The sequence below is a fragment of the Rhinatrema bivittatum genome, chromosome 1 (assembly GCF_901001135.1).
Source record: "Rhinatrema bivittatum chromosome 1, aRhiBiv1.1, whole genome shotgun sequence".
NCBI lineage: Eukaryota > Metazoa > Chordata > Amphibia > Gymnophiona > Rhinatrematidae > Rhinatrema > Rhinatrema bivittatum.
This window is the reverse complement of record NC_042615.1, coordinates 329617539-329637891: the sequence shown is the minus strand read 5'-3', so window position 1 is coordinate 329637891 and position 20353 is coordinate 329617539. Positions and strand designations below refer to the sequence as shown.

At 43.1% G+C, this 20353-nt stretch overlaps 1 protein-coding gene across 3 annotated transcripts in view; it reads right to left on the bottom strand.

Moving 5' to 3' along the window:
• The window catches only part of GPRIN3 (GPRIN family member 3), a 188778-nt gene extending 183524 nt beyond the window's left edge, over window positions 1–5254 (bottom strand). For all 3 annotated transcript variants that reach the window (XM_029597740.1, XM_029597760.1, XM_029597751.1), the window contains exon 1: window positions 4949–5254. The gene's annotated coding sequence lies outside the window, so the exon portion shown is untranslated. The remainder of the gene's footprint in view (window positions 1–4948) is intronic.
• Between the last annotated feature and the right edge of the window lie 15099 nt (window positions 5255–20353).

Here is a 20353-nt window from a genome sequence, read left to right as displayed (position 1 = left end):
AGAGAAAGTATTGTTAAGAGAATTGAAGCCATCGAAAACAACTCCAAGCGCCTCAATTTAAGAATCTTAAACTTCCCCAGAATAATTGGGGAAGCTCCTTTGGTTTCCTTGAAAAAATTTCTAAATGAGAGCCTTGGTTTTGTTGAAGATGATTCGTTAACGGTATTAAACTCTTATTTTTTGCCTAGACCAAAGAATCCGCCATCACAAGAAATAAATCAAATGTTTCAGGGGAACCTGACTAACTTCCTAGAGGATTCTCAGGCACAAGTAATTGAAAGGGGGACTTTATTGGCAAGTTTTTCCACGATTAATGACGTAAATATATTAATGAAAAGATATTTTGCCAAATTCCCCATCAACTACTTTGGCCAGAATATTAAAATCTTCCCTGACTTAGCTGTATCAACACAGGTGAGACGGAAAGCCTATTTAGGCTTCCGTCAGGATGTAATTGCACTAGGATTTTCGTTTAAGTTACGATTTCCATGTAAATGTTTAATTGCTAAGCAAAATGAAGTCTTTATTTTTTCCATGCCGGAACATTTAAAAAATTTCCTAGAAACACGTCAAGTAGCCACTTCATCTCCCTTGCCCAATGTTAATTAGAATAAAAGAAATGCAGGCTTCTGTAATAGCCCTGTTAATGTTGATAATATGTTGTATATTTCTCCCAAATTATGTGTTATTCTGCATACCTCTCAAGATTGAATTGAGTTTAATGGTTTAGATTGTTTTTTTTAATATTATCACCTGACTAATTTTCCTTGTTAATTTCAACACTAAACTATTTTATTTTTGTGTTTTTCTGTAAAATCATGATTGTGATTTATTGAAAAATTAATAAATAAAGAGTAAAAAAAAAAAAAAAAAAAAAATGGTAGTCAATCAAGAAAAATTAACTTAAAATGCCACCTTTACTTTCCCTCTCCACCTATTCCTTTCCCTTGGAAGCACATACCAGGAGCAGCGGCTGCTGAAGCTCTGTCCTCACGGTCCTCTTCTTTAGGGCCCACAAGTTACTCATACACACACACACACACCCCCCCCCCCCCCAATTAAACCCTATGACCAGTCTCTGTCTCTCTCACACACACACCCCAGTCACCTCCCTGCCCAGTCTCTGTCTCTCTCTCACACACACACACACACACCCCCGTCACCTCCCTGCCCAGTCTCTGTCTCTCTCACACACACACACACCCCAGTCACCTCCCTGCCCAGTCTGTCTCTCTCTCACACACACACACACCCCAGTCACCTCCCTGCCCAGTCTGTCTCTCTCTCACACACACACACCAGTCACCTCCCTGCCCAGTCTCTGTCTCTCTCTCACACACACCCCAGTCACCTCCCTGCCCAGTCTCTGTCTCTCTCTCACACACTCACACACCCCTGTCACCTCCCTGCCCAGTCTCTGTCTCTCTCTCACACACACACACACCCCAGTCACCTCCCTGCCCAGTCTCTGTCTCTCTCTCTCACACACACACACACCCCTGTCACCTCCCTGCCCAGTCTCTGTCTCTCTCACACACACACCCCCCTGTCACCTCCCTGCCCAGTCTCTGTCTCTCTCACACACACACACCCCTGTTACCTCCCTGCCCAGTCTCTGTCTCTCTCACACACACACACCCCTGTTACCTCCCTGCCCAGTCTCTGTCTCTCTCACACACACACACCCCTGTCACCTCCCTGCCCAGTCTCTGTCTCTCTCACACACACACACCCCTGTCACCTCCCTGCCCAGTCTCTGTCTCTCACACACACCCCTGTCACCTCCCTGCCCAGTCTCTCTCTCACACACACACACACCCCTGTCACCTCCCTGCCCAGTCTCTGTCTCTCACACACACACACACCCCAGTCACCTTCCTGCCTGGTCTCTGTCTCTCTCTCACACACACACACACCAGTCACCACCCTGCCCAGTCTCTGTCTCACACACACTTTGCTTAGAGCCCCAATGCTGTGTTCCCCTTTAATTTTGCAGTGGCAGATTTCCCAGTGCTGCCGCTGCCTTCTCAGCCACACTGAAGCAACAAACATTTATTTTAGAAAAATATGCCACAGCACTCAAGCCTTTCTTCTGGCTGTTGGGATATCTCTGGGCTCCCGTGGCCCCCCATCTGCCTGCTGTTACGGTCGCTGGGAGCTCCAATTGCCCCATCTGTAATCAGCATGGCTGAGTACCACTTTTACTTTAAACACGGTTCTGCCGCGTTCACTGTTGCATCGAGGGGTGGTGGAGAATCCCCGGAGCAACCGGCCTCTTCGTGCTTGCGACTCACTGCCGCTTTCGGGAATCCCTACTCTATTGCGGTTGCTGGCACGGCTGGCCTCTTTTCTTTGTGGCTCGCTGCCGTGTTTAATTTCAGCACTTCCAGCCCATGGCAGCCACAGGATGAGGCTTCTTTGCCGCCACGGGCCTGGACACTGTCACTCCTCCCAGCCCTCCTCAAACCACCCCACCCCCAGGCTGAGATGCCCCACCAGCCAATCAGAGGCTTCCTCCTCCCACTGGCAGGAAGGGAGGAGGCTTCCCATTGGCCCGTGGGGCAGGAAGAAGGGAGGAGGTTTCCTATTGGCCCACGGGGGCAGGAAAAAGGTAAAGGGAAGTATAACTGGGGCTGTGGGACACCGGGAGCCGCGACACACCAGTTGAGAATTGCTGGTTTATAGCACCGGGCACCCAATTGCAACAGGTGCTCAATATGAGGGTCCATTTTCATCCCTCTTCTTTTTTTTGTTATAATTCACATCAGCAACCTCAGCAATATTAGGCGCCTCTTGCTATTGGACATCTGAATTGTGTGGCCATAAGGAAAGTGGGTTTCTTTTAATCAAGTCAAAATATACAATTATTTTTCTCCACCAAAAGCAATAAATGAAAGTGTCACAACAATACTAAAGGAGGAGGAGGACACACTTATCACAACATAGAGAACTTTTTTTTAATGTTTATATGAGCCCTGCAAGTTGATTTTACTCCACATCAGAGGCTGGAGTTAAATTTGCTGAGTTAAAAAGTGTGGTTTGGGCTCCCAGAGCTTTACTACTTTGGGGAGGGGGCGTAATATCTAACGTCCTCATCTACATGCAATTTACATCTGACGGGTGCTATTGGGTATGCATTTGTTTGGGCGCACATTGGGACATACTAAACTCCTTATTGCATCGTGTGCTAGTCTAGCTTGTCCAAAACATGCGCTAAGCTGAGCGCATTTTATTGCATCGGCCCCCTCGGTGATTAGACCTATGCCATGGCTTGGGAAGGAGAGCAGCCATCTCATCCCTCGCCTCAGGCAGCAGATTGCCTTGAGCTGCCCCTGTAGACAACATTCTTATCTTTTGGACAGCCTGTGATAATCACACACACCTCATAAAAAGAAGATGAATGCTTTTTCATCTCTTAGTAATAGATGCATGTGCTTTATATGTATCAGATAAGGTGAGGGGTTGCTATGGGAATAGTTCCTTATTATTAAACAGTAAACCAAATAATTCTTCGGATCTCCCTCTGGCACATAGGTGCACACAACTCATTGTTTACCATTTTTAGCCAATTTTTTTTTTAAGGCGCATACATGACTTTCCAGATGAGAGGACTGGCACAGACTGATATAAATGGTATACGTCATAGATTATACACCAGGGATGCGTTGTAACGGGGGCTCTCAGGTGTCAAATTATTTTCTGAAACAAAGGATCCCTTCCCAAGTGAAGCACAACGGGTGCGAGCCACAATTTGGTAGCGCATCACGGACTACCGCGAGAAAACATGGCCATTAGCAGAAAGTAGCAATTAAAACACACAGGGAAAAAAAAAAGTGTTTTTGCTTCACGAACTCATTTGCTTTTTTTTTTTTTTTTTTTAAGAACACCGTGTTTTCAGGAGGATAAGAAGCTCCCCACCAATCCCCCTGTGTCAGGATCATAGATGGGAAGCCCTGCTGTCAGTCAGTTCACCGGAGTATAGATTTATCTGGCTGTTGTGGATAAACACTGCAGCAGTGCCAGCTACCGCAGAGTCCCAGCTCACCACGACTGGTTTCCTTAACATTCTGTTTACTGTAATTAAATAAATTAAATGTCTCCCTCAGGCCCCTCCTCCCCACGTGACTGTGACAGGAAGCATTCGCCGTCACCAGCGAGGCAGGTTCCGTGCTGCCTCCCAGCCCTCCCTCACTCGCTCCGTCGCGGGCTCATTATGAATTCCCCACCACGATAGATCTGGGTCGGGGGGAGGTAGGGGATGCAGAGACGCTAAAGCAAAAAAAAAAAAAAAAAAAATCAGAGCAGCTGCTTGTAGCCTACATAGCAATATTTCGGGTCGTTTTTTATATTATTATTTCTTCAGCATAATCTGATCTGATTTTTTTTTTTATTATTATTTCTGCTGCCTTTGAATTTCGAAATTACATTGCTTTCTGTTTCAAGAGCAGGGGTGCTTTATGCACGCTGCCTTCGCCTAGAAAAACACTACAACAGGGTGAGACCTCCCTTGCCATAAAAATCTCCACAGCAGTTCCTCCTTTAATTTACACACAATATTGATTCCACCCCCCCCCCCCCCAATCCGCACTAAAGGCTCCAAAGTTCAGCCTACAGGAGACGTGTGGTCTGTAACCTAAAGGTGATTATAGTGGGGATGGGGGAGAGTTCTCATTCTAACAAGCAGAAATATGCAACAATTGAAATCACTGGGAAAAAAAATTCCATATGGAAACTTGTTTGTATCCTCATGCTTTTAGAAGTCAAAATTATTTAAATCATTAGTTTCACAAGTTATATTTGCAGCGATTTTGGGGGAGGGAGGTGTAAAAGTATATACACGTTTAATACATCTTCCCCCCTCCCGAACTGAGATTAATTAAACTCTAAAGAGGCAGCGTAGTATAACATTAATTCAGAAATTCTCTCTTCCCAAAACAGCCTCCCTTACCTTCAGACGCACTCAGACTGCACGGACAAAGGCAGCGCTGTCTCTGCAGGGAAATTCATCATCTGGCTACCAACTCCTTCGTCGCTTAAATCCGAGCAGGAAGTAAGGCAGCACCGCTGAAGAGCAACGCAAAAATCCCTTCCGGGCCTGTGCCCGCTCCCTCTGCAGCAGCGGAGTGCAGGTTAGCAGAGGAGGCAAGCCGGCCGGCTCGGCTCTCTATTGTCTGCTGGCAAGGTGCTGCAGCAGAGTGTTATAAAGGTGGCACTGGCAACTAACTCTCCGCTTCCTGCCCAGAGGAGCACTGCGCAGGAAGAACCCTAAAGCTTGGGACTTAACTATTTGCAACACTGAGTACAGTGTTTGAAGGAAAGGTGTATCGGCTTTGGCCGTCTGGGTACACATTTTATCGCAGAAACCACCTACAATCTCAGAATAGGTTGAATCTGTAAAAATCGCATAAACTTCTATGGCTTCGACAGGTACAAGGCCTCTGGGTTCAGGGCATTAACTATTTTACCGGAATGTAACTCACCTTCTGCTACCAGTGAAAAGGCAACACATATATAAAATAAATTAAGCAATTTAAAATAGCTATAAAACTGAATAACATGTTTACATAAAACTTGTGGAGATAACCCAAAATGGAAAGAAACATGTTTTCCTTTCCCCATTAAATTTATGGATCTGTGCAAAACTGAAAAAAAAGCACTCATGAATTGCTTTGCATTTCTTGTCGTATTTTACTTTCCAACAAATGAAATGTTGGAAATAATTTATTAAAGGGATCCATGTCTGTCTGTTGGTAGCAATATTAACTCTCCAAATAAATGTGCTGCTCCTTCAACGGAGTCTTCCCCTTTCCAGCTTGTCTACGGGAGACAACCATTACCTCCGCTGCCAATTCCATTGTCAGTAGCCTCTCCTGTTGCCCAGGCTACTGCAGCAGAATTATCCCAACTTTGGAGACAGACGAAGGAGCTTCTCCTCAAAGCAGAACAAAAGGCAAAGAGAACCTATGATGCTCATCATCAAAAGACACCCCAGTTTAAGCCTGGAGACAAGGTATGGTTAAGCACCAAGTACCTTCGACTGAAGCTTCCTTCTGCAAGATTTGCACCTCGCTTTGTGGGATCTTTCGCCATCCTTAGGCGATTGGGAAATCTAACATACAGTCTAAAACTGCCTCCATCAATGAAGATACACAATGCACTTCATGTATCTCTACTAAAGCTAGTCATACTCTCCGAGTTCTCCAGGAAAGACCCAGAGCCTACCAGGCTGGATACAGAAGATGACATTGAATATGCTGTAGACGACATCCTTGATGTACGTAAAAGAGGCAAGATGTGGGAGTATCTCATCTCATGGGAGAACTATGGTCCAGAGGAAAACACCTGGGAATCACTGGCTAATTGTTGCGTCTGTCGCTGTTCGACGCCCTCACTCCGCCCTCACTCCGCCCTCTTTACCTCTGTGGCGACTCCCTCCAGGTTTGATGGACGGCTGGCTGCCGCAGCGTCTCCATGCCACCTCCCTCTGGTGTCCCCGGACCGGCTTGACACTACAACTCCGCCATCTTGTCCTGATGCCTAGGGCGTCCCCTTGAGATGACGTCATCTGCTTCCAATATTTAAAGGTCTTTGAAAACACTAACAAACTGAGTTAGCAAGGATTCGTACTCACTTCGGCTATCCAAACTACTCTGCCTCCTCGGACTTACCAGAGGTACCCGCTCCTCGGGGGCCTCGCTCTTTTCTTTATTTTCAGATTACAGATAGGAACCGGTACTCGCTCCTCGAGGGCCCATGTTCTTGGACACTGAAGATTCTCTACTGTCTGGAAGCTATCACTGCTACAAACAATTTTGAGTTACCATCGCTCTCTCAGAGCTTTCCCTGGAACCAGGTACTCGCTCCTCGAGGGCCTAATCCTTTCCAGCTCCTGAGCTTACTTGAGACCTTACGTGAGTTTTGTCATCTAGTTCTGTTCATGAACTCTGCCTACTCTGCCTACTCACTTTCTACAGTTTCTCAACAGCTCAGCCGTCCTGGGATCGTTGTTCTAGTACCTGAGGGACTACAGCCCTGCCGGGCATATCAGCTCACTACTGCCACCTCTGGTGGTTTCTAATAAGCTGTTTAATAAAAGAACTAATGTGTGTGTCTCCATACTCTAGCCTAGCTGGTGGTCCCTCTCGGGGTATCCTCCCAAGGGCGTAGTCATCTGCCATCGGCCCAGGGATCCACCCACAACTATATCAGATTCATTACAGATTGCTACTCCTTAGCAAGACGATATCTGAGACACTACAAGATTGCTGACTCCTCCCTCTCCAGGAGCCCGCTATACAGAGCTTTCTCTACAGATTGCTCCTCCTATCTGACTGCTCCTCCCATCAAGCATCAGATTTCCAACAGATTGCTAACTCCGTGGTCTAACCCACAACAGATTGCTAACTCCCTAGCAAAACCTGAACACTAATATTACAGACAAGGAGATGGTACGTCAATTCCACCTGGCACACCCACGTAAGCCCAGACCACCTGGAAGAGGTCTTGGAGGGGGCCCTTTGAAGGGGGGTACTGTTGCGTCCGTTGGTTGCAGACAGCTGCGACCGCTCTGCCTTACCTCTTTTTCTCCCCTTTCTCTCTCTTTGAGCAAGATGGCTGCCTCCGGTGCCAAGTGCTGAGGGTCTCGGGGTTGCCAAACCAGCATGGGCGTCCCCATCCGCCATGCTCACTCCCGTGGCCTCCTAGGGTGCGAGCGCGCTCATCTCCTATGCTCAAATACACATCACGGCTGGAACCTCGGGGGTGACCCCACCACATAATGTCAGTACCTCTGGGTATATCTAGCCTCTGCTTTCACTACCATCTTGAGTTAGCAAGGACTTCGGTTTAAGCTACTCTGACCGCTCTAAGCTGCATGCTTAGACGCTGCTTCACTCCAAGAGCCTCGCTCCAGTAGAAGCTCAAGATGCCCGCTCCTCGGGGGTCTCTCGCTTCCAACTACCCTTCGGGGTCCTCTCTAACTAGACAACCGCTCCTCGGGAGTCTTTCTTCTACATTTCAGGATATTGGACCATTGGGTACTCGCTCCTCGAGGGCCTACCCGCCATTATATCCTGCACCATGGACCTTCGGCCCCAACTCTCCACCATCAGGAAGACACCATCATTCCTGTGAGTACCTCTATGATCCAGTGCTCCAGCTCCACCCACCAGCTGTGACGTTACCTGCACTGTGGGCTTCCGCCCATCGTGAAACATCTGGGTGAGATTTCACATCTGAGCCTGTTGAACGTACTGGCACTTCTGGGATCAATTCCTTACCTTCCTGCTTTGCCATCTATCTACAAGCAGTACAATAAAGCCTCTATCCATACTGTGTCTGCTATCTGAGTTCAGCCTATCGCAGTGGTTCCCCACGGGGCCCCTCCCCATGGGCAGAGTCATCTCCTTTGCGACCAAGGGTCCACAATGCAACAAACACAATTGGTTATCCTCCTTCCACCAGGTCTCTGAGATGCCAATTACATCTAGGGATGTGAATCGGGTGCCCAATCGTTCCCACTTTCCTGTTCGTCTGGCCGTGGGAAAATCTCATTTTCCCGTGGATCCCCATTATTTTTTTAGTGAAAAATCATTTTTCGGGTTAGTGCGCGCTAACAAAAATAGCAAAAAGTAACAAAAAATAACAAAAATAAATGTTTTTTTGTTAGCGCGAGCTAACATGAGTTAACGCGCAGTAACCCGAAAAATGATTTTTATGAAAATTCGGGGGAAAAGTGATCGTTTCTTTTTTTACCTGATATCTGTATCGCTCCATGGTGAGACCGCACCTTGAATACTGTGTACAATTCTGGTCGCCGCATCTCAAAAAATATATAATTGCGATGGAGAAGGTACAGAGAAGGGCTACCAAAATGATAAGGGGAATGGAACAGCTCCCCTATGAGGAAAGACTAAAGAGGTTAGGACTTTTCAGCTTGGAGAAGAGACGACTGAGGGGGGAAATGATAGAGATGTTTAAAATCATGAGAGGTCTATAACGGGTTAATGTGAATCAGTTATTTACTCTTTCGGATAGTAGAAAGACTAGGGGGCACTCCATGAAGTTAGCATGGGGCACATTTAAAACTAATCGGAGAAAGTTCTTTTTTACTCAACGCACAATTAAACTCTGGAATTTGTTGCCAGAGGATGTGGTTAGTGCAGTTAGTATAGCTGTGTTTAAAAAAGGATTGGATAAGTTCTTGGAGGAGAAGTCCATTACCTGCTATTAAGTTCACTTAGAGAATAGCCACTGCCATTAGCAATGGTAACATGGAATAGACTTAGTTTTTGGGTACTTGCCAGGTTCTTATGGCCTGGATTGGCCACTGTTGGAAACAGGATGCTGGGCTTGATGGACCCTTGGTCTGACCCAGTATGGCATTTTCTTATGTTCTTAATTTAGAAATATCGTATGATATTTCAATTCGTTAGAAAAATGATTCACATCCCTAATTACATCTATCTTATCATTCACTGCTATAAATTCTAATTCTCCCGTCTTACTTCTTAGACTTCTGGCATTGGCATACAGACATTTCAAAGTGTAGTTTTTGTTTGCAGTAACAACCTTTTCAATTGACATGGATAATTTGGAATTCTTTAGCTTAGGTGATTCTTTAATTATTGGCACATGGGCTACTTTTGCATTTATTGGAACCTCTCTGTTGGGATGCCCTAACTCTCCTGTTTCATTAGTATCCTTCAAAGATATTTCTTCCGAACCATGTACTGCTGAGTGACTGTCGGCTTTCCCACTTGTTATTTATTTATTTATTTATTTAAGGTTTTTTTATACCGGCATTCATGAACTCGTTCACATCATGTCGGTTTACAGAAAACAGGGGTGCGAAGAATACAACCAAAAAACATAATAAAACGTGATGAAAAGAAGCAGTTACAATTAACAAGGGCTAATGAACTGGGATTGTAAGAGTAAAGAGAGATAGAGGGGGTTAATTATATACAAATGTACAATATAAATATGGAGTCCAATATATACAGCTTCTGAGCAGAGAAATTATTGATGGTGCATGTTAGGTGGAGTTCGGGAAGGCTTGCCTGAAAAGCCATGTCTTAAGCCTTTTCCTAAAGGTTAGGAGGCATGGTTCATTTCTGAGATCTGGAGGGATGGAGTTCCATAACGGTGGTCCTGCTGTGGAAAGGGCTCGGTCTCTTAAGGTGCTATGCTTAGTGGTTTTCGTGGGTGGAACAATGAGGCATCCTCTGTAGGCTTCCCTGGTCGGTCTTGTGGATTTGTGTAAACGGGGCGGAATTTGTAGGTCGATTATGGTATGTTGGTGAATGATTTTGTATATCAAGGTGATGGATTTATAAATGACTCTGAAATGGATTGGTAACCAGTGGAGGTCTTGTAGAACTGGGGAGATGTGGTCTCTTCGCCTAGTGTTAGTCAGTAGACGGGCTGCTGCGTTTTGAACCATTTGGAGTGGTTTTGTGTATGAGGAGGGGAGGCCAAGTAGAGTAGAGCTGCAGTAGTCCAGTTTAGAGAAAATGAGGGCTTGGAGGATGGTTCTGAAGTCTTTGGCATGGAATAGTGGTCTTATCCTTTTTAAGACTTGCAGTTTAAAGAAGCAGTCTTTGGTGGTTTTATTGATGTGGGCTTTGAAGTTCAGTTTATTGTCGATTAGCACACCTAGATCTCTCACATGAGTGGTTTGTAGGTTGGTTGGGAGACAGGCTGTGAGATTGTTGTCAGGAGTTATGAGTAAAACTTCAGTTTTGGCGGAGTTTAGTACCAGGTTTAGGCTGTTGAGGAGGCTTTTGATTTCTTGGTGACAGGATTCCCAGTATTCGAGGGTTTTTGAGTATGATTCTTTGATGGGTATCAGGATCTGAATGTCGTCTGCATAGAGAAAGTGTATTAAATTGAGGTTGGTAAGGAGTCGGCAGAATGGTAGGAGGTAAATATTAAAGAGTGTGGGGGATAAAGAGGAACCTTGTGGGACTCCGATGGTCGAGTCTTGGCGTGATGATTCTTTATTATGGATTTTTACCTTGTAGCCTCTGTTGGTTAGAAACGATTTGAACCAGGAGAGCGCTAAACCAGAGATACCTATCGCAGCTAGCTGGTTGATGAGGATAGCGTGATTTACGGTATCGAAAGCTGCTGAGAGGTCCAGAAGGATCAATAGAAAGGATTGTCCTTTGTCTGTACCTAAGATGAGGAGGTCTGTAAGGGAGGTAAGTAGGGATTCAGTGCCCCGATTTTTGCGGAATCCATGTTGTGAGGCGGATAGAATTTTGTTGTCTTCAATGAAGTCCGATAGTTGGGTGTTCACAAGCCTTTCCATAATTTTAGCTATGATAGGAAGATTAGCTATTGGACGGTAGTTGTTGGGGTCTTTTAGGTCCAGGTTCGGTTTTTTTAAAAGTGGTTTGAGTGAGGCTTGTTTGAGGTCTTCTGGGAAGGAACCTTGGGTAAGCGAGCAGTTGATGATGTCCGCTAATGTTTTGGAGATGGTGTCTGGTATTGAGAGGAGAAGTTTTGTGGGTATATGGTCTGCCGGGTGCGAAGATGGTTTCATTCTTCTAAGCATGGTTTGGATTTCGGAGGAAGAAGTAGTTCAAACATTTCTAGATGAATGTTTTTGATGTGAGGCATTAGAGCTGGTGTTGGGGGGGCGATATTGGAGGGAAGTTGAGTAAGAAGATTCGTGATTTTGTTTTGAAAGAAGAGAGCGAGTTCATCTGCTTTGGCTTGAGCTTGATTACTAGGGCATTCTGGTGAGGGTATTTGAGTGAGGGAGGAAACATAGTTGAATAGAGCTTTCGCGTCAAAGACTAAGTTGTGAATTTTGGAGGCGAAAAAGTCTCTTTTTGATATGGAGGTGCAGGCCTTGTATTGTTGTAGCGTGAGTTTGTAGGCTGAGAGTGTGCTAGCACTAGGATTTTTCCGCCAGTTAGATTCCTTTTGTCTTAGATATTGTTTTAGCCTTCTGAGATCGTCGGTGAACCATGGTTGTTTTTTGGAGGCGTCTGGGTGGGATTTTTTTGTTGTTAGAGGGCAGAGCTTGTTGGCTATGGATTCTGTGATAGTATTCCAGGATTGTAAGGCAGTATTGGGATCGGTGAGAACTATAGCAGGAAGGTGTTTGGTCAGCTGATTGGTGAGGTCGTCGGGGTGGCAAGATTTTCTGTAGTTAAAGGAGGGAGTAGGTGTATGAGGGGCAATAGATTTTTCCAGTGAGAATGAGGTAGAAATCAGGGAGTGATCCGACCAGGGTACCTTCATATTTTTTGGAGGGGAAGACGATTTTATGCCTTTGTTGATAAAGATCAGGTCCAACGTATGTCCTGCTTTATGTGTCGGGTTTTTGACTATTTGGGTGAAGCCCAAAATAGTCAATAAGAATATGCCATACTGGGTCAGACCAAGGGTCCATCAAGCCCAGCATCCTGTTTCCAACAGTGGTAAATCCAGGCCATAAGAACCTGGCAAGTACCCAAAAACTAAGTCTATTCTATGTTACTGTTGCTATTAATGGCAGTGACTATTTTCTAAGTCAACTTAATTAATAGCAGGTAATGGACTTCTCCTCCAAGAACTTATCCAATCCTTTTTTAAACACAGCTACACTAACTGCACTAACCACATCCCCTGGCAACAAATTCCAGAGTTTAATTGTACATTGAGTGAAAAAGAACTTTCACCGATTAGTTTTAAATGTGCCACATGCTAACTTCATGGAGTGCCCTCTAGTCTTTCTATTATCCAAAAGAGTAAATAACCGATTCACATTTACCCATTCTAGACCTCTCATGATTTTAAACACCTCTATCATATCCCCCCTCAGCCGTCTCTTCTCCAAGCTGAAAAGTCCTAACCTCTTTAGTCTTTCCTCATAGGGGAGCAGTTCCATTCCCTTTATCATATTGGTCGCCCTTCTCTGTACCTTCTCCATCGCAACTGTTCTAGTTTAAAAGCTGCTCTATCTCCTTTTTGAAAGTTAGCGCCAGCAGCCTGGTTCCATTTTGGTTAAGGTGGAGCCCTTCCTTTCGGAAAAGTCTCCCCCTTCCCCAAAAGGTTTTCCAGTTCCTTACAAAATTGAATCCCTCTTCCCTGTACCATGATCTCATCCATGCATTGAGACTCCGGAGCTCTGCCTGCCTCTGGGAACCTGCACGTAGAACAGGAAGCATTTCAGAGAATGCCACCCTGGAGGTTCTGTATTTCAGCTTTTTATCTAAAATCCTAAATTTGACTTCCAGAACCTCCCTCTCACATTTTCTTATGTCGTTGGTGCCCACATGTACAATGACATCTGGCTTCTGCCCAGCACTGTCTATAATCCTATCTAGGTGGCGCTTGAGGTCCACTACCTTCACACCAGGCAGGCAAATTACCTGGTGGTCATCTTGTCCACCAGCCACCCAGGATTTGAAATCTGTCCTCCTTAAAGCTCAGCCCATTGCTTTTCCAGATGGAAATATATTTGCTAGTTATTATTGGAATTTCCAAGTTTGTTATTTAAGAGAGGAACCCAGAGCACTAGTATCTACTAGATATTTATGGGCAGTTTGAAATTATTGCACAGCTGGAGGTAGCTATAATCTAGTTAGAGGCAGAATTTCAAAGCACATTGTAACCTGGCTGAGAAGCTGAACATTTTACCTGAGTCCTACTTCTGCTTAGTTTAAAAGTCTAAATTAATCTAACTTTCTTCTGTATTTTCTCGATATATTGCTTTTCTCACTGTTGTTTTGAATCTGTTCTTGTGTGTGGCTAGATTGTTGATTTCTCAATAGAATTTGCAGATTTTTGCAGATTTCTGTTACTTTATGTATTGTGTGTGACTGATTAAGAAAAAAAAAATTTCCAATAGATAGTGTTTTATTTTTGCTGTTTTTCTTTGTTTTGGGTGTTGCTGGAATTTTACACTTGCTTTCTAGGTGGAAATAGATTTGCTAGTTATTATTTGAATTTCCAAGTCTGTTATTTAAGAGAGGAACCCAGAGTACTAGCATCTACTAGATATTTAGGGGTGGTCTGAAACTATTGCATAGCTGGAAGTCACTATAATCTAGTTAGAGGCAGAATTTCAAAGCACATGGTAACCTGGCTGAGAGGCTGAGCATTTTACCTGAGTCCTGTTTCTGCTATGTTTAAAAGTCTAAATTAACCTGTTTAGTAATCTCAATTGTTTAGTTCCCTTCCTCCCTACCTCTCTACCCACTCACCCCAGAGTTTATTTTTCTTATATAGTCTTTCCGGGACTCCTAGTTAATTAGTTTCAATTACTTCATCTCGCATTACATAGTAGTTTCTTACAGCTCAGATAATAGTAACAAATTGTCATATTGCTTGTAATACTGATTTTCATATTCTACCTATTAATCTTTACTAGCTAACACTAATACTTTTAGTGTTTACTTCAAATATCTATTAAAAATCTTTGCTAGAGCCTAAATGTTTCTTACCTTATCTATATGATTTAAGGAATTAGTGATAATTTAACAAAATGTCTTTCATTCATTTGTGGTGCTTGTGTCCCAAGGCATATCATTTGGAGAATCAAAGGTTGACCCTTTTGCCTTCACCTGCCTGCAATTAAAATGGAGCTTATTCATCTAAGGAAGGAATTGTCCAGGTTTCAATTAAACTCCCACAGAGGTTGCAGAAACCCAGGAAAAAATGGTTTATAGTAGGCTCTTGTAGAAAAAGACATGTGACACACAGACACCCACCTTCCTCAACTTTACAGCATCCTGTGCATCAACCCCTACTCCCACAGAGATGTCGGTCATCCAGGATTCAAAAACCCAGGAACAATTGGATAACGGTGGGTTCAGAATAAGGCCTGTGATAAAGATACACCCACTCTCCCCACTGTTACCCCTACATAATGCTTTTTCTGTATTAGAGAATGAAGAAACCTCAGCAATAGGTTTTGAAGTGATTTCTAAAAGTGAGGTCTCCCAGTGCACCCAGAAGCCCTTCAACAGAATCAAATGTCAGAAAAGAAAGCTGTTTCTGCTGGGAGACTCAATTAGAGGAACCAATTTGGGAGCACATTTTGATGGTGACACAATTAAATGCATTCCAGGATATTCAGCTAGTAGATATGCAAACCAGATAGTCCAAGTCATTGAAAAAGAAGTAGGAACTTTGATATCAGTGTTATCATCTATTTGGGGACCAATGACCTCTATAGAAATGGTATCCATGAAGTATAAAAAGATTTCTAGAATCTAGGAAAGATGATAAGACACTATTGCCTTTTCAGAAGTATTACCTGTTCATGGAAAGGGAAATGAGCAGCTATGCCATATAAATAATTTCAATTCCTGGCTCAAAAGCTGGTGTACAGAAAGTGGTTTTGCATACATTGTAGGCTGGGGTTGTGTATGGAGTAGTAAAAGTCTACATGGTAGTGATGGCCTACATTTGTATGTAGCAGGAAGGCGAATACTAAGTGAGAAATTCAGTTCATATATTATCAGACATTTAAACTAAAGAATGGGGGTGGCAGGAGATGGCCAATGAAATTGTCATGACACCCCCTAGCAATACAGGAAGTGGGAAGAGAAAATAAAATCAATCAGCTCAAAAAAGCAGGTGTCTAGGAAGTGCAACAATTCAAGGGAGAAAATTGGGAAGCTCCGACTACAAATGCTCATAGTTTGGGCAATAAAATCCAGACCTGCAGGCCCTAATGGTGGAGGTAGACTTAGACATTGTTGCTGTTACGTAGACATGGTTCACGGATTCTCATGATTGGGATTTGGCCATACCGGGCTATAACTTGTTAAGGAAGGACAGAAAAGGGGGAGGAGTAGCTCTTTATGTCAAAAACAATATCCAAGCAACTGAACTGCAAGGAATGTGGGGTAAAGAAGAAGCATTATGGGTATTCCTAAAAAAAGATGATGGTGCATCCATTTTTACTGGAGTGGTTTACAGGTCTCTGATTCAAACGAAAGAACTAGACAGAGATCTGATCGAAGACATCCAAAAGGTGGGAAAGAAGGGAGAAGTGTTGATTGTTGGAGACTTTAATCTGCCGGACGTAGACTGGAGAATCCCTTCTGTGGAATCTATCGAAAGTAGAGAGAGAGAGGATGCCCTGCAAGGGGTTCTGTTCAAACAAATGGTAATGGAGCCCACGAGGAAGGGAGTTATAAGGTTTAAGGTTTATTTATCATTTATATACCGTTGTCTCAGCATAGCCTTCACAGCAGTTAACATTTCAATAAAATACATAAAAGCAATGACATAATCATTTCATAAAAGAATTAACAGCTAAAATAATTAAAAGATCAGAAATTACAAAACACAGCTGTTAAAGAAAGATTAAAAGTAAAGCATAGTAAAACAGATGCTAAATAGATAAAAATACTAAAAGCACATATTTAGGATTCAGGAATAATAGTTAAAAGAAAAGAAAATGCTGTAAATGTTAAGTTAGTGTGCATGCCTATTTCTCATTTTCAATGTAAGCAGCATTAAACAGCCAAGTCTTAAGGTCAGCTTTAAACTTGTTTTTATCCTGTTGCAGCCTTAGTTGAGATGGTAGCATATTCCACATTTTGTTCCTGCTATTGACAGAGCTCTCTCTCTTACTTGGCCAAGACATGCAGATTTAATTGTGGGGATTGATAGGAATCCTTTATTGGCTGATCTCAAATTTCTTTGCGGAGTATGCAGCCGTAACACAGTATTCAGCCATTCTGTCTTCTCTCCATAGATTATATTATGTATTATGCACGCTGTTTTATACTGTATTCTAGAGTTAATTGGCAGCCAATGTAATGCTATCAGTTGGTGTGATGTGATCACATTTCTTTTTTCCCATCAGAATTCAGGCTGCAGCATTTTGGAATACTTGTAAAAGTCTAATGGTGGACTGTGGAATGCCTAATAGCAGCGCATTACAATAGTCTATGTTGGAAAAGAGTAAGGCTTGGAGAACAGATCTAAAGTCATCTGGCTCTAATAGTGTTTTCAATCTTCTCAGGGTTAGCAATTTAAAGTATCCGTCTTTTAACTTGGTGGCAATGTGCTTTTTCAAATTAAGTTCTGTGTCTATTATCACTTCAAGATCTCTGGCAAATGGCGAAGGTACTATATTAATTTTCTCAAAATTAAATACCGGGATATTCTGTCGGGAACTTTTTCTTTCTAATAATATTATTTCAGTTTTCTCCATATTCAAAAGTAATTTCATTTGTAGCAATAATTTTTTTTATAGCATTCAAGTAGACAGTGATTAATTTACAAGTATAATTGACATCATTTTCTATAGGAACTAAAAACTGAATATCATCTGCATAAACATAAAACTTCAAACCTAGCCCTGTAAGAAGATGGTAAATTGGTAACAAATACATATTAAAAAGGGTCGCTGAGAGCATTGACACCTGGGGTACTCCTGTTTGAAGTGGGATTTTCTTGGAGAGTGAATTCTTTATTTTAACCTGAAAAGAGCGGTTATTAAGAAATGAAGTAAACCATTTTAAAATATCATCTGTAATTCTGATTTCCTTTAGACGAGTAATTAAAATTTCATGATGGACGGTATCGAAGACGGCCGATAAATCTAAAAGAATTAAAAAGCAACTTTGACCTGTGTCAAAGCCTCTTAAAACTATATCCGTCATAGCAAGTAAAAGGGTTTCAGTGTTAAAAATTTTTCTAAAACCAAATTGACTAGGAAATAAAATATCATTTGACTCTAAAAAATTATCAAGTTGAATTTGAACTACTTTTTCTAAAATCTTTGCAATAAAAGATAAATTAGAGATAGGTCTAAAATTACTTAACTGAGTGGCGTCCAGATTAAGTTTTTTAAGAATAGGTCACTAATGGGGGTAATGTCTCTAATGTCCAGGGTGCCCACCTGAGCAGCTGTGATCATCAAACAGTATCGAATAAAGAGAGGTCACACAAAGACCCGAGATTTGAATTTCAAAAATATGGACTTTGTCGAAATGGGGACGTACCTGGAGGTAGAACTAGAAGACTGGGAGAAAATGGGAGAGGTGGAACAACAGTGGGCCAAACTAAAAAGAGCAATTACAAAGGCAACAAATCTATATTTTAAAAAAGTAAAGAAAAGTAAGACAAATAAGAAACCGATCTGGTTCTCAAAGGAGGTGGCTGGAAAAATAAAAACAAAAAGAACAGCGTTCAAGAAATATAAAAAAAGAGGAACACAGGGAAGAATATCTTGTGAAAGTGAGGGAGACAAAGAAAGTAATCAAGAAAGCAAAACGTCAGGCGGAAGAAAGGATTGCCAACGAGGTAAAATGAGATGACAAAACATTTTTCAGATACATCGGAGAAAGGAGAAAGGTCCGAAATGGTATAGTGAAATTGAAAGGTGACAAGGATCAGTGTGTTGAGAGAGATGAAGAAATGGAGGAAATATTAAATAAATACTTCAGTTCAATGTTCACTAAAGAAGACCCTGGAGAAGGACCATCGCTAGTTAACAAGACTGTGGATGGGGGTGGAGCAGATGAATCTCCACTTACAGAAGAGAATGTATGGGAAGAACTAGGAAAACTGAAAGTGGACAAAGCCATGGGGCCTGATGAGATTCATTCCAGGATACTGGGTGATTGGAGAAGAGTGGTGGTGGTCCTGCTTCACAAGAGTGGGAGCAGAGAGGAGGCTGGAAACTACAAGCAGGTTAACCTCACCTCGGTAGTGGGAAAATTAATGGAGACACTGCTGAAGGAAAGGATAGTGAACTATCTACAGTCAGGAGGATTGCTGGACCAGATGTAGTATGGATTCACCAGGGGAAGGTCCTGTCAGACAAATGATTGATTTTTTTGATTGGATGACTAAAGAATTGGATTGAAAAAGAGCGCTTGATGTGATCTACTTGGATTTCAGCAAAGCTTTTGATACGGTCCCACTTAGGAGGCTTGTGAATAAAATGAGAAGCTTGGTGGTGGTATGGATTACAAACTGGTTGACGGATAGAAGACAGCGTGTAATGGTAAATGGAACCTACTCTGAAGAGAGAACCATGTTAAGCGGACTGCCACAAGGATCGGTGTTGGGACTGGTCCTGTTCAATATCTTTGTGAGCGACATTGCAGAAGAGAGAGAAAGTAAGGTTTGTCTATTTGCAGATGATACTAAGTTTGCAACAGAGTGGACACACCAGAAGGAGTAAAGAGATTGAGATGTGATTTAAGGAAACTTGAACAGTGGTCGAAGATATGGCAGCTGGGATTCAATGCCAAGAAGTGCAGAATCATGAATCTGGGGTGTAGTAATCCAAAAGAGCTGTATGTGGTGGATGGTGGGGGGTGAAGGGCTGTTGTGCATGGAGCAAAAGAGGGACCTTGGGGATGATAGTGTCTAGTGATCTGAAGAAGGCGAAGCAATGTGACAAGTCAATAGCTAAAACCAGAAGAATGTTGGGCTGCACAGGAGGAGTAACCAGTAAGAAAAAGGAGGTGATAATCCCCTTGTACAGGTCCTTGGTGAGGCCTCACCTGGAGTATTGTGTTCAGTTCTGGAGACTGTATCTCAAAAGAGACAGAGAGAGGATGGAGACGATCCAGAGAAGGGCAACAAAAATGGTCTCCATCAAATGACTTATGAGGAGAGGATGAAGGACTTAAAGATGTATACCTGGAAGAGAGGAGGTGCAGGGGGATATGATACAGACCTTCAGATACCTGAAAGGTTTCAATGATGCACAATTGACAAACCTTTTCTGTTGGAAAGAAATCTGTAGCACTAGGAGGTCATTTAATGAAACTCCAGGGAGGACAACTCAGAACCAACGTCAGGGAAATATTTCTTCATGGAGAGGATGGTGGATGTCTGGAATGCCCTTCCAGAGAAGGTGGTGAAGATAAAAGCAGTGAGAGATTTCAAAGGGGCATGGGATAAACCCTGTAGATCCCTAAAGGCTAGAGGATGGAAATAAAGAAAAGAGTGCATGGGGGTAACTTGCTGGTGTGGCAGTTACTACCCTTAACCAATAAGCCTTGATACTGTTGATGCAACTCTATTATTGCTCTCTGCTTTAATGGCAGGGGGTAAAGAGCAAAAGGGGAATTAGATTGAGACAGCAACCAACAAGGACATTGAATTTTACTGTCTGGGAAAACAAGTAAGCATGGGGGGGAAACAAATAAGCCTGGGGGTAACTTGCTGATGCGATTGTTACTACCCTTAATCAAAATCCTGATACTGTTGATGCAACTCCAACATTTCTCGCTGCTTCAACGGCAAGAGATAACGGGGAATTGGATTCAGACAGCAACCAACAAGGGCCCTCACCTTGACAGTTTGAGAAATGTATGGGGGTGACCTGTATGGCACAGCAGATGCTACCATAAGTTTGCTGGGCAGACTGGTTTGA